Below are 15,500 nucleotides of genomic sequence, written 5' to 3'. Positions count from 1 at the left end.
TAAATACCTAGGCTGGGTACTAATGCAGCTGTATGGGAACACTCCCCAATACCCACACGTAGTAGACACTAGCTATGCTCATGTGCAATTAGAGGGTATGCAGCAACTCTAAAGTGCCTGGACATGCACGTCTTGCGTACAGACTCACAAGAGTGCCAAAAGACTTCTTAGGCTGTCCTAAACCCTAGAAATAGGAGTTAGCTTGTCCACCTACACATAGGGTTAGATGTGCACGTGACAGCATAGATGCACAAGCATGGATATATACATAAAAAAGTAGAGTATGATGTGATACAATAATATAGAGAACTCAACATACATTGTTTGGCGTAGTGGCGCGATGAATTTTTGCTTGGTATGTCTCGGTATGTGGGTGAAAACACCTTCTTTTTTTATGCTTCTTAGCTCCCTTGGGAAAAGCTTCTAATAGGAGCTGAAGGCAAAGACCTTTGAGGTTTAATAATAAAACCTCTTCCCATGTGCCCTATAGGTTGAAGACATTGAAGCATTACCTAATAGGCAAAAGCCTTTGAGTTTTGACTTCTAATAATAAAACTTCTTTCCATGTGCCTTATAGGCTTGAAGACTTTGAAGGCTTTGAAGCATTACCCAAAAGGCAAAAGCCTTTTAGCTTTTGACTCCTAATAATAGTATCTTTTCCCATTTGAAAAAAATGCCTTGGCCATTAAATGCCTTAAAGCACACACAGGCACATATTTTTTTTTTTTTGGAGCAGTTTCAGAAAACTAGGGATTCGAGTTAAAAGCTTTATTTTATTTGTAGCATTACTTTGTGATGTTTAGCTCAAATCTTGTGTGGATGGGCTCAATGGAAAGTTGGTGACAGTGGCTACCCACATACACAAGTCGAGCGAGATGATCGTGCTAATGCGAGGGTCAATTAGGTCGTTATTATGCGAGAAAAATAACACATAGTAATTAAAAATTATCGAATCCGCTCCAATGTTGATTTAAATGGTTTATGAGGGTGGGACATGCCCTCAATGAACTAATCAAGAATTAACTTCAGGATTACTAGGAGATTGAATTGCAATTACTATGGCTAAGAGAGAATGCCAAAGCAGTCTAGCATAGAATTTAATGCTTAGGACCCAATGTGATTAGGAAATACTAATCACATCTCGTTTTGATACCAGTTAAAGAATTAGGGTGGATAGCTTAATGAAGCATTCATGGTGTGTGTGTGTGTGTGTGTGTGTGTGTGATGGAGAGAGAGAGAGAGAGAGAGAGAGAGAGAGAGAGAGAGAGAGAGAGAGAGAGAGAGAGAGAGAGAGAGAAATGAAATGTTATATTAAACGTCTTCAAAAGGCCAAAATGACCTATGAGACCAAACTGATACAATCCTTCTGGATCTAATCCAATGTCTCGTTACAAGGTAAAATAAAATAAAATGAAGTACAATGAAAGACTAAACTAAAAGATTAAAATGTTAATCTGAAATCATCGTCATCATCATCATCCATGCCCGAGGATGCTCGACATTGGGTGTTGTCCGAGAAAGTATTGCACCCGTCTCTGAAGAGCTTCGTCAATGTTTGCCTCTGTTACTGGGCGCCTCCCATGTTGTGCTAGAATAGTCTTGATTCTCTGATGGAGCCTGCGTCGATGTCGTGGTCACCCCCGTAGACGTGGGCGTCTAGCTCTCTCAAGCTGAGTGGCTTTGTCCACTAATATGCCTCTGGTAGAAGTGGGCTCTAAAGTCTGCTGTGAAGCATGCCCATCTGGTTGCTAAGTCCCTATTCTAAAGAAGTGAGTGATCTCCCTCTGTGATTGTCTCCCATTGTCTAGTCTCCTCAAGGGACTCTCCTTGTGTCTGTGCAGCTCTAGCAAAAACAATCCTAGGCATCTCTGATTCTGATATCTCATGACTTTAGCCAACGGTCCAAAGCCCTCTCTGAATAGACAGTGAAAGCGGCCTCGCATCTCGTAGTATACCGGACAATGATAAATGTGGTGTAACTCTCTCTCTCTCTCTCTCTCTCTCTCTCTCTCTCTCTGATTCTATATGACACAACTCGCATATCCTAGCTTCTGCCGGTATTCTCCTAAATCTGCCAGTCTCAATCTCTAATGATGCGATAATGTGCTCATCTGACCAATAGCACATCGTATTCCATAGGATAAATGAGTGTCTAGATAGGTTGGTTTGATCACATATCCATCTTCTGTTAGTCGGAGGAGATGCTCTCTATAGAAAGCCATCTTCGTGCCCAACTCTTGTACTGGTTGTATCCATGTGCTTTTGGTATCTAGTTGAATCAGATCTTGACGTATAAGTCTAGCTATCTTTGTCCATGTGAGAGAAAGGGAGGGTGCATCCAAGGAGTACTGGAATGGGGGCAGTCTATCCATGGTGAAGCCATGTGACCGAAACCATGATGTCATCTGTTCATACCAACATGTTGAGTCCCTTGTAGCGCTAGCTGTCAGGATGACTCAACGGCTAGCCGAGCATATCTGTCTCTGGGGAGGTCGCATAAATTATGCATGAAGGAAACTGATCTAGTAAGGGTCTCAACTACAAGAGGGGGGGCAACTAGCTCAGCTTGAATAATGTCATGTGGCACTGAGGCCTTATCCCGATCATCCGAGAGATCATAGAGACTAGAGGCCTCTCCATACATCTCCATCCATCAGTGCTACTAGATCTGCCTTGGTGGTCCACTGAGGGCCCCCAAATCTGAACCCCATAGAGCATAGCTGAAGCCACTAGAGTGTCAAAAAGCCTCCAAAAAGCCAACAACTTTGTTCGAGGTTCTTGAAATTGAACCTGCGAACACATTTTCTCCAATCCTCCCAAGGCTGCATAAGCTCTCGTCAATCTGTTGTCTGTTGCTCTCCTCAATGAAAACCTTAGTCCATTGAAGACTACCCCAAGATTGGTGTATGCATCTGTATACTCCACTATCTCCTGGCCATATGTAAAAGTAGGTGTTGACCTCCTGACCCACTGTGGTGTGGTGTTAAACACCATAACTTGGGTTTTCCCGAGGTTAACAGACAATCCACTATCGTGGGCAAATGTGTACAAAGCATCTAAATGACGTTGCGTCCCCTTCGGAGAGTCGGAATCAACACAATATCCTCAGCAGATAACAATAGTGGGATCCATGTCCCTGCCAACTGTGTTCCTCAATCACCATCACTCTCAACGTAGTCAGCAACCTCCTGTAGATACATGCCAAATAGTATGGGAGATAGCGGGCAACACTGTTTCACCCCAATAGTAGAGTGAACTCATAAACTGTTGACGTGTCAAAGCCCTGAAGAAGGGAGCCAACTTGTAGATGTCGGCCGAGGGGCCTAAACCCCAAGAAGAACAAGTAAGAGAAGAAAAAGTCCTACCAACTTATGGGGACCCCGTTTGATGGGGCCCCAAGTGACATAAAGGATTAAAATAAAGCACGACCCGCGTAGCAAACTAATGACGTTGCAGATTTTCGAAAATTGTGCTGACATGATGACGTGGTAGATTGTACGGATTTCCGCGATTTACGCTGGCAGCTTTTTGGCATTGCTTTTGGACCAGATGCTTTTGAGTTTGAAGGCTTTCACTGTAAACTGCTTTTGGGGCCTAGGGCCTTTAAATATGAGGCTAGGGCTCATTCTTTGGCATGCTTCCTTGAGAAGGTGCAGAGTCTGGAGTACCAGCTTGTACTGTGTTGATGCAATATAAAGAAATACCGAAAGGGGCGCCAAGGTTTGGGGCCAATACTCTCTGGGGTGGAATTCCGCCACTCCGTGTCACATGTCGTCTCTCTCTTTCAGTTCAGTTGTTATTGAAGTGCTAAAAGTCTGTTCAGTCTGTTCTTTTCTGTTGGCATGTGGTGCCCGTCTTGTGACAGTGGTATCAGAGCATCAAGCGTGTGTATTTTTGAAAGCATACCGGTCCTGCCAAAGAGCAGACAGAGCAAGATCGCACTTCCAGAGCTTATTGCAAATTTTAGCTTCGTGCTCCGATCCCGGACTCAATAGCCACTCCCACCCTTACTTCATCGGGCATCGGACGCGCTCGCGTCTTCACCGCTCATGTCTTACAGGGCATAAGCCAAAAAGATCACTTGCAAGAGACGGATCCAGATTTGTTTCGAATCATTGTTTTTCTCAGAAGCAGTGCCATGCAGATGTTGATGTCTATAGCTACCAAGCCGCACACTTCCAAGGACTTGGCAAGCTTTCAAGAAAATTTTGGCCCGAAGTTATATAGTTTCTGACATCTTCCTTCGGAGTGCAAGTTCTGGCAGAGTGGGTATCCTGAAATGCCTGCCATGGAAACCCTAGCAGATTATAACTTGAAATTTCTCGACATCTCTCAGTAGATGTCTCTTCACGAGCAGATGACCTTGGAGGTCCAGTGCGATTGCTATCTTGGGACTACCATCGCCGCCAAAGAAACGTTGTTTGTCCAAGAATTGATGGACCATGCTGTGCTTGGCTATGACCTTATGGAATGAACCTAACCCTAATTTTTTTAGTGCAGGTTTCAGGATGGAAAGTCAGTCGACTTTTCGAGCTCGACTGAAGTCGAGATTGCTTTTTAAGTTTGAAATCTGTTTGAGAACTTGTTTGGTGATCGTGTTTGGAATTTGTTTGAAATGGATGGTATTTGTTTTGAACCTGTCTTGGTGCGATTTGAATTGTTTGACTCTGGTTTTAATACTGGTTTTAATGATTGGTGATTTTACTCCCGGGTGGAGTAGTGAGAAATGATGTTTGAGAATGCTTATTCATACTCATGGCCCGGGCCCTCGAGGTTATTTGTGGGGGGAGTATTGAATGATTGGAAAGTGCTGTTTTTACTCATTGCCCGGACCCTTTTGGTTATTTATGGGGGGAGTATTCTTGTTGTGACTCCTGGCCCGAACTTGGATGGTTATGTGGGAGGAGTATTAAGAAGTCTGAGTAGTGGTTACTCTCAGCACCTCCAAACGACGCATGCTGCGGTTTGGGGGGCGTTTGGTTGTAAAAGGCCTCTATATCTCCCAGCCTGGACCTTTTTAGGTTATGCGGGAGGAGTGATGAGGGAGTCATTGAATATCTCCCGGCCCGGATCTTGTTAGGTTATGCGGGAGGAGTGTTCATCGGCGGCTTTATATTTCTATGTCTCGTAACATGCATATGTAAGCATTTGTGTTGCATTGTGATGTGGCAACCATTGAATATTTCTAATTGGATGAGATTGCCTGGGTACGTAATTTTAGTGCATCACGACACCCGTGGAAGATCAGTACAGTTTGGGTGTGATGGCTAATTTTACTACGCCGGAATATCAAGAGTTCCGATTTGGACGAAAGGAGAAGCTAACTCCTTGATCAAAAGAGCCGAAAGGAGAAGCTAACTCCTTAACAAAAAGAGCAAATTGATTGTCCCTCGGAATGACCCTCCGAAATTTTTGAGCTAACTTGAGTTGTTTTGCAGTTTTGTTGTAATCGTGGACGATTACTCTCTTGCAAGAAGGGGAGATGTCACAAACTGCTTCGTCTCAAAGCCGTGAAGAAAGGATCCAACTTGTAGATGTTGGCCGAGGGGCCTAAACCCTAAGAAGAACAAGTAAGAGAAGAAGAAGTCCTACCAACTTATGTGGACAATCTTAAGTGACAAATGATTAAAATAAAGCAGGACCCGCGTAGCAAACCGATGATGTGGCAGATTTTCAAAAATTGCGCTGACATGATGACGTGGTAGACTGTACGGATTTTCGCGATTTAGGTTGGCAGCTTTTTGGCATTGCTTTTGGCCCAGATGCTTTTGAGTTTGAAGGCTTTTCACTGTAAATTTCTTTTGCAGCCTAGGGCCTTTAAATATGAGGCTAGGGCTCATTCTTTGGAATGCTTCTTGGAGAAGGTGTAGAGTCTGGAGTACCGACTTGTATTGTGTTGATGCAATATAAAGAAATACCGAAAGGGGCGCCAAGGTTTGGGGCCAATACTCTCTGGGGTGGAATTCCGCCACTCCGTGTCGCGTGCCGTATCTCTCTTTCAGTTCAGTTGTTATTGAAGTGCTAAAAGTCTGTTCAGTCTGTTCTTTTCTATCGGCACGTGGTGCTCGTCTTGTGGCATGAACCAAATCAGAAATTCCCTCGGGAGTGCATACATGCCCCACTATTGACTTGTATAGAGCCATGATCCCCCAGATCAACTCTTTTGGTATCCCCATCTCCTGCAGTCTGCGCATCAATCTAGCTCTAGGCACTGTATCGAAGGCTTTATGGAAGTCCACAAAGCAACAATAGAGCCGTCTCCCACATGATCTCCCCTCCTCAATAATGGCTCTGACTGTCAGAATATGATCAAGAGTAGAGAAACCTCTCCTGAAACCTGCCTGTCCTGTTGTCTATACACCCTCTCTCTTTGCCATCTACTCAACTGTTGCAAGGATGGATGCGTACAACCGTGCCAATGTGTGTGCAATCATGATAGTGTGGTAGTTCTCGGGCTCCATAGGGTCCCCTGACTTGAAGATAAATACGATCGTAGACAAACTCCAAGTATCAGGTAGGCCCTCGCACATGGCGTGGTTGAAAATCACTGCTAGAAGCTCTGCAAGCAAATCTTTGGCATATATAAAATGGTGTGCTACCAGGTCATCGTGATCATATGCTCTCCTAGTCTTCATCCTGTCAATGGCTTTCTTTACCATCTCGGCGATAAAGAAAGCACATGTGTGTGGGCATGGCTCTGGCGGATATGAAAGAGATGGTTGCCCCGAGACTCTGTAGAGAGATGATGCATACTGATCCCATACCTCCGTAGAAGTGATGAACGGTGGGGGGGAGTGCTCATGGAAGAGTCGCCATGCCTCGCTTGAATCTTGGCTCAAAAACAATTGATATAAATCTTGCTCTAGCCGAGCTAGAAACACCCTCTTCTTCCGTTGTACCAAGCACCGAGAAGCATCCGTGATTGGTTGTGAGTAGTGACTTTTAGAAGTACCTCCCTCTGAAGTCAGGCTCTGGTCTCTCTGCACTCCTCATCATACCAGCTATTTTGGGGTGTGCTCCTAGAACGTCGTCGTTACCCAAGCTTAGTGTGTGGGTATGCCTGTGCTGCATCCCGTAGTGTCTTTGTCAATATATAAGTGAGCTCCCCTAAAGGTCTCCCGGATCCTCTGTGCATAAGCGTCTGTAGATACCATCTATGTAGACAGAATATGTCTTTGAAGTAAAAGTGTATCAGGTTTGCGTAGGTGTCTGTGTGAGTCGAGCTGTGCAGAACTGGAATGAGACGGTAAACGTGAGGAGAGCATGATCTACTGCTACCCCAATAGGCGTGGGCCTAAGTGTAAAGTCATGAATAGAGGATATAAAACTGGGCTGAGCCAAAACATAATCCACTGTGCTACCCCATGTCTATGAGGAAAACAAGTGAACCCACTCGACGCTGGAAATCTTTAAAGGCCATTCAAGATGGCCAGTCCATGTGCAGTCGCCAAATCTGTCAGATATCCCCCATATCCAGTGTGCTCTTCATCCTGCGAACACCTGGCCAATCCCATATCACTGACATCCTATTCTCTCAACATTTCCTCTGAGGTATCGTAGAAAGCTGTCCGAGAATGGTTCGTCCTGGCATTAAAGTCTCCCAAAAGAATGATATCTCCATCCCTAGAGAACTCCCATATGTCCTCATCCAATATCATGTAGGGTGACTCAACTTTGGGCGATGCATAATGAGATGTGCTGGGGGCAAAATAGCATATTGCAATGTAGAGTGGCCTCCCTGTCTCCGCTCTCACTCTGACCCACATATATCTGGCCTGCTCATCCCTCTGAACAATAGGAATGAGGGGTTGCTCCTTCGTGAATATGACTGCCACACCTCCTGAACCCCGTCCTCTCTGCGTTGATCTCTCTTCCTTCCTACAAGTAGTCTCCCAATGGTATCCCTTTACTCTAGGTAATGTGCTGCCAGGAGTGTGATGCGTTTTCGAGTAAAAAATAATGTCTCTTCCTTTAAAGCTATCCGCAAATGCGCCTACATCTAGCTTCATTGATCCATTACAATTCCATGCTGGCATTTTAAGGTTGGTCCCATAGGTCTCGCACCGTCATGCGGTGCGTTTTTCCAGCACCACTACTCTCCCTTCCCTGTAGAAAGCCATTTTCCCTTTCTCCCTTGCCGCCTTGATCTCTGGCATCAACTCTTGCATGTGTGCTACCTGTGTTAGGGTGAGATCATCACCCAAAAATATCCCAGTTTGCTCGAGTGTTGGTCTCTTCTTCAGGAATTCCTTCCTAGCTTCTAGTGTAGGGAAACATATAATGAGTGCTCTTTCCTTGGGCCTTTCTTTCTCATCACTTCCCTTCTTGCCAACTCTCCAAGCACCTCTGTGTGTGGGTTCAGAAATATCCATGTGCTTCAGGAGCTGTTGCACTTCTTCTTCTACTTTTCTTGTGTCTAGCTTGTAACTTGCACATGAAGGGCGCTAGTCTTTCTCTGTTGCTCCTCCTCAATTGTCATATTGATGATAGTCGATGTCGGTGTGGCTTCAACCATCTTATCTTTTCTTTCTTTGCGTCCTTGATCCACTTTTCAGCTTTATCAACCTTCTCTTGTGTTTTGAAAAGGTGCCCCGCCCATGAAGAGGTGGTTCGTGCCTTTTGCTCTTCATCTTCTTGTAGGTTTTCACCTGCTCCTTAATGCTTTCGAGCTCCTTGATCATTGAGGGTTGATTTTCTGCCTCCTTTGCGAGGGTTATTTTGCAAGCTGCAAGGTCTCCCTTAAGTGCTTCGATCAATGCATCCTTTTCATTCATGCGTTCTTCCATTTTTGATTTCCAAGATTCAAATATAGCAAGTGCAATCCTATACATTCCATTACATTCACTTTTACCCTCACAATTGTCTGCATTTCAGCCGTCAATGATGTGTACATCTCGTCACGCTTACTAAGCATCTCTTTATCCAATTCTTTCCTCGTATTTGCATACATAGTCTTTTTGTAAGTTTTTGCATTTGCATACATCTCTTTTTCAATCTCACCCCTCAAGAGGCTCAGCTTCGCCTTAATGATCACCTGTACCTTCTCATACATTAAGTCATCTTTGACTCTAGAAAGTTTCTTTGCTCTCACAGAACCTGGCGATAGTATGGTCTCTCGAAACGTCCGCCTAAATATCGCTTTCGATTTAGGCGGGGTTTCATGAATGGTGTCATCCTCGACATCGACTGGTTGGTCCATCCTCCCACCCTTAGTGTGCCGAGTTTCTCTGCGTGTACTGCAGTTGCCTCGGCGGGTGCTACCTTACCCCCAGCCGAGCAACAAGTGAGGAGACGAATAGACTCACAAAAAGTGCCAGACACTTCTAATCTAGCCTGACTGGACTGACTGAACCCTGCTGTGGTATAGCTTGTCCACGGACACATAGGGTTGGGATGTGTCACGTGACACATCCTCTCCAATCTACCCAATGCTGAATGGGCTCTGGTCAATCTAGTCTCTGCTACTCTCCTCAATGAAAATGTTGGTCGATTAAAAACCACTCCAAGGTAAGTGTAAGCATTTGTATACTCCATCGTCTCTTGGCCGTATGTGAATGCGGTCGTTGACCTCCCGATCCACTGTGGGGTGGTATTAAATACCATGACCTTGGTTTTATGAAGGTTGACAGACTTTCATGGGCAAACCTATGCAAAGCATCCAAGTGACGTCGCATCCCCTCCGGAAAGTCGGAGATCAACACAATATCATCAGCATATAACATTAGCGGAACCTATGTCCTTGCCAGCGGTGCACCTCTATCCCCATCTCTCTCAATGTAGTCAGAAACCTTATCCACATACATACCAAATAGAGTATAGGAGAGCGGGCAGCCTTGCTTCACCCCAATAGTGGAGTGAATCGGTGTAGATAGACCCTCTGAGGTGCGTACATGCCCTACTACTTATCTGTCCAATGCCATGATCCCCCAAATGAGCTCTGTGGGTACTCCCATCTCCTGTAATCTGCGCATCAATCTAGCTCTGGGTAATGTGTCAAATGCTTTGCGGAAGTTCACAAAGCTACAATAGATCCGTCTCCCTCTCCCACAGGATTTGCCCTCCTCGATGATGGCCTTGAGTGTCAAGATATGGTCAAGATTAGAAAAACCTCTCCCGAACCCTACCTGCCCAGCTGCACGCACTCCCTCTCTCTCTGCCCATCGACTCAGCTGTTGCTCAAGAATGGATGCGTACAACCGTGCCAATGTATGTCCAATCATAATAGTGCGATAATTCCGAGGCTCCATAGGGTCTCCTGATTTGAAGATAGGTACAATTGTAGATAAGCTCCAAGTATTAGGCAAGCCCTCACAGATGGCACGGTTAAACATGACTGCTAGAAGCTCCGCTTGTAGATCTCTTGCATGCAGTAAATGCTTAGCCACCAGGCCATCATGGTCATATGCTCTCCGAGTCCTCATCCTGTCAATGGCCTTCTTTACCATCTCAGCGGTGAAAAAGGCACATGTGTGTGGGCATGGACGATTGTCCAGAAACTGTGTACAAAGATGATGTGTACTGACCCCAAGTCTCTGTAGAGGTAATGGCAGGGGGGGGAGGGGGGGAGGCAGCTCATGGAAGAGCCGCGATGCCTCAGGCGAGTCCTGACTCAAGAATAGCTGGTAGAGATCCTGCTCTAGTCGAGAGCCAAAAATGCCCTCTTCTTCCGCCGCACTAGGCATCGGAAGTCAATCTGTGACTGTCTGTGAGAGTGGTGTCCCCCAAAAGCACTTCCCTCTGAAGTCTAGCTCTAGTATGGCGGCATTCCTCATCATACGAGCTGTTCTGAGGCATGCTCCCAGAACGACATCTATGCTCAGGCTAGGTGTGTGGGTATGCCTCTGCTGTTGCATGTAATGTTTGTGTCAGTATAGTAGTAAGCTCCTCCAGAGGTCGCCCTGGCTCCTCAGTGCATAGGCGTATGTAGATCCCGTCTATGTATACAGAATCCGTCTCCCTCGTGAAGGTGTAGCGAGTAGAGGCTGCTACTTGTGGACTGTGTGCTACACTGAACTGGAAAGAGATGGTCAGCGACATGATAGCATGATCCACTGCCACCCCAACAGGTTTGGGCCCAACTATGAGATCCTGGATACTAGAGATGAGGCTTGGTTGTGCCATGGCATAATCCACTGTGCTGGCTCCATGTTTGTGTGGAAAGCGTGTGAACCCTCCCGCAGCGGGAAATCTCTGAAGGCCATTCAAGATGGCCAATCCATGTGCAGTCCCCATGTGTATCAAGTGCCATCCATACTCAATATGTTCCCCATCCTGTGATAGTCTAGATAGGCCCGTCTCTGCAACATCCAGCTCTCTCAGCATCTCCTCTGAAGTATCATAAAATACTGTTTGATGATGGGCAATCCTAGCATTGAAGTCCCCTAGAATGATAATGTCACCATCTCTAGAGAATTCCCATATGTCGTCATCCAAAATAGAGAAGGGGGACTGTCCTTTGGGTGGTGCATATCCTGACGTACTCGGGGGAAAGTAGCAAATAGCAATGTAAAGATATCTGCCAGTCTTCGCTCTCAATCTCACCCACATGTACCTAGCTTGCTCATCCTTGCGAGCTATATGTATCAATGACTGCAACTCCTCCCTGAATAACATTGCTACTCCTCTTGGGCCCTGCCCTCTGTGCTTTGATTGTGTCTCCCGTCTACAAGCTGTCTCCCATCTGTATCCACTAATGTGAGGCATAGACTGCTCAGGGGCCTGATGTGTCTCAGAGTAGAAAGATGATGTCTCTCCCACTAAAACTCTCCTCGAAGCACCCACATCAAGACGCATAGATCCATTACAATTCCAGGTAGCAACTTTGAGTGTGGTCCCGTAGGTCTCAGACCGTCATGTGGAGCGTGACTCCATTATCACCACTCTTCTATCTCGGTAAAAAGAAATCTTACCTTTTTCCTTTGCCGCTCTAATCTCTGGCATTACCTCTTGCATATGGGCGACCTCTGAGAGGGTAAGGTGCTAATGAATTCCCATCAAAGGCATGAGTTCTTTTACCTCTTCGTCTACATTATCTTTGTCTCTAAGGCCGCAAATTCTCACATGTAGAGAGCGTACACGTTTTCTTTGCTCCTCTTCTAGTGTCAAGTTGATAATAGTGGGCGCTGCGTTGATGTTGTGGAGGAAGGGTGGGCAGGAAGGGTTGGGGATGGCGCAGCAGGCGGACAGTGCAGGGAGCAGCCAGCAACGCACGAAGCAGCACCAACAGCGTGGGAAAAGGGGAGTGGCGCGAGCAACAGCAGGGCCTGAACCCGCAGCACAGGGGTAGTGTGAACAGTTGCAGCGCGACAGAGACAGAGCAGCGCAATAGGGAGTGGCGCGAACAACAGCAGGGCCTTGGGGGGAGAGAGAGAGAGAGAGAGAGAGAGAGAGAGAGAGAGAGAGAGAGAGAGAGAGAGAGAGAGAGAGAGAATATGTAGATTGAAAATGCTCTTGATTAATTAAGCTTAAAACGAGCAAATACAAGGTTCGATATATAGGCAAATTTGGTGCTTATGCCATGGGGTGTGTCATTAGGGATTACATCATCTAGTAGGCCACCTGTCCTAGGTGCAAAGAGATTGATGGAGTGTTGGCCGATCTTTACACACATGGGTTTCACATGCTTTTATCACATGGCGTTGACACATCACTGGTTTAGGTGGACAGGTTGTTCTCACAAGAGATGCAACAAAAGCCGCATCCCAACAATGAGATGGGGCATTTGGTAAGGAATTGCCTTAAGAGGGCAACATCAAAGATGGACTCCTCGCAAGAGGGGGCGGTTTATAGCCACATTGGACCTAGCTGAGTTCTGCAAAGCAGTTGGATCCTGCACGATAACATTATAGAAATCAAAGGGGTGAGAGTCGACACCACCACCACAATGTTGATCAGACACAGAGATAGAGTCAGAACAGGTAGGTAGACAGGGATAGGCACGACCTAGTGAGATAAAGGTTGGTTGATGAGAGGTTAGGATCGAGCGGTGGTTTCAGAGCAGCTAGATAGAGGATAGAGCACACTCCCAATAGTGTTTTCTGTAAGAGGCACCTGTGACTAAATCTCCCAAGGCATCAACAGCATGCTGGACTGGCCCATCTGGGGCAACTTAAGCCGGTCTTGAACTGCCACGGCTTGATGTGGTATTTGCTTTGGATTGTGTAACCAGAATGCACACAAATGGAATACCTCAATGCATGACTTTGCTTGACTCTATGGATGATGTAGCCGCTATAACTCCTCAAAATGAAGCTCCTGCGGGGTTGATTTGATGTATGAGATCTGGCTCGATGTGCATTGTGGATGGCCACTATTGGGTAGACAATGGGAGAGGAATTAAGGGGTGAATTCTGGCTGCAAAAATGCATATCTGCGATGCAAAACACAGCTGATCTCGTGATAGAATGCAAGCTGCAAAGCAGATGATGGGCAGCAAGGGGTGACTCCAAGAGGCCAAATCTGGCTGAATGCGGGGTGCCAATGGCTGGCAGGGTGAAAATGTTAGGAATGAGGTGTGACCAGCCACATAGAACACTGGGGATGGATGGGCGATAGCTGAAGAAAATGCTGGGAGTTTCCCCTCTGTAGGTGCCTGGAAATCTGATGTCAAATGATGAGGGGAAGGTTTATTTATAAAGGGTTATAGTCACCTCAAGATCTAATGGTCAGTGGCTGCCTTGGAATGTGGAATGGGCACATAAGTGAGTTTCTGTCACTAACTGAGGACGCATTTGACCTGGAAGCTGAATTGACTCGTTCCTCCAGTCCTAAATCTACATTCTCGTGTTGCCCGATGCCCACCTAAGTGTAACCACCTTCACCGTCAAACACGTGTACAAACCATTTATGCAAGAGGGTTCCAAAACTGGAGAAGCCTAGCTAATGGACTTGTCCGAACATGCAGGTGTTGGAGTTGGCCATAATCCCTTCCACTCTACAGACAAAATTGGCTCGTCCACACACACACACTCATCTTTTCCTTCTACCGTTTTTCTCTCTTCTCCTCTCTCTCTCTTGGGATAGTTTCGTACGACATCAAAACTCTCTTCTTCTTCTTCTCCCTCTCTTGGGATAGTTTCCTACGACGTTAAATACTCTTCTTCTCTTTCTCTCTCTCTCTCTCTCTCTCTCAACAAACAACGGTTTCCATACACAAAAACAGTTCTATTTTTGTCCCTTGTGGTTTGTTTTCATGACTGTTTTGGCCATGTGGTTGTATTCTGGCTTAATGTCTTGTTGTATTGCGTTAGCTGTTATGGGCATTGCTGTTGCTATGAATTATGTAAGCCAGAGAGAGAGAGAGAGAGAGAGAGAGAGAGAGAGAGAGAGACTTTTTTTGTATGTTCTGCAGGTCAATGTGAGTGGCTATACAGGGCATAACTGTATTGTGTGTCAAGGATTTCGCCAAATTTGTACCATTATTGTCTAAGGAAATTCTAACAGCTCATCAGCACACACCATTGTGTATTATGATATTCAGGGTTATTCATTATATCTCACAAGGAATCAGTTGCAATGCTGTCCTCTTATGCGTTGTTAAGTAGCTGTTTTCTTGGCTTGGTTTCCTGTAAACATGCAGAATGGCTCAACAAGCATTTTATTACGACGATTTGCTCTCTCTCTCTCTCTCTCTCTCTCTCTCTCTCTCTCTCTCGTGTGACATATGAGAGAGAGAGATTGTTCCTACAACAAACGTTTTTATGTTGTGTGAGAGATTGTTCCTACAACGAACTTTTTTATGTTGTAGGAACAATCTCTCTCTCTCTCTCTCTCTCTCTCTCTCTCTCTCTCACACACACACACACACACAAAGTTTGTTGTAGGAACAATCTCTCTCTCTCTCTCTCTCTCTCTCTCTCTCTCTCACACACACACACACATACACACACACACACACACACACACACACACACACACACACTCAACATAAAAAAGTTTGTTGTAGGAACAATCTCTCTCTCTCTCTCTCTCTCTCTCTCTCTCTCTCTCTCTACATAAAAAAGTTTGTAGGAACAATAGAGGGAGCTCTCTGTCCCTTATGACATAAAAAAGTTTGTAGGAACAATAGAGTCACTACATAAAAAAGTTTGTAGGAACAATAGAGGGAGCTCTCTCTCTCACTACATAAAAAAGTTTGTAGGAACAATAGAGGGGGGGGGGGGGGGGGGGGGGGGGGGGAGAGAGATTGTTCCTACAACAAACTTTTTTATGTTTTGTTTGTAGGAACAATAGATAGAGAGAGAGAGAGAGAGAGAGAGAGAGAGAGAGAGAGATTGTTCCTACAATATAAAGTTTTCTTATTCTTCTCTTCTCTCTCCTTTCTCTCTCAGCACAATTGAGACATGCTGCAGAAAATTTTGCAAATATTGATGGGACTGTCAAAATCTTTTACAGTCAGGTAGATATTAAGTAGCCAGAATTTGCCCTAAGGCTCCTTAATAGGCAGTTCTTTTACTTAGCGATTCATGGTTAATTGCATCGTTGACTCCTTTCGCGATGTG

General features: G+C 45.5%; 1 protein-coding gene across 2 annotated transcripts in view; it reads left to right on the top strand.

The window, feature by feature from the left end:
- The window catches only part of LOC147431009 (uncharacterized), a 51,301-nt gene extending 36,684 nt beyond the window's left edge, over positions 1 to 14,617 (top strand). For both annotated transcript variants that reach the window (XM_086493524.1, XM_086493523.1), the window contains one exon: positions 14,351 to 14,617. The gene's annotated coding sequence lies outside the window, so the exon portion shown is untranslated. The remainder of the gene's footprint in view (positions 1 to 14,350) is intronic.
- Positions 14,618 to 15,500: the final 883 nt, after the last annotated feature.

Source organism: Adiantum capillus-veneris, chromosome 21 (genome assembly GCF_014529385.1).
Source record: "Adiantum capillus-veneris isolate H3 chromosome 21, ASM1452938v2, whole genome shotgun sequence".
NCBI classification, from domain to species: Eukaryota; Viridiplantae; Streptophyta; class Polypodiopsida; order Polypodiales; family Pteridaceae; genus Adiantum; species Adiantum capillus-veneris.
This window is presented reverse-complemented; position numbering and strand designations above follow the sequence as displayed.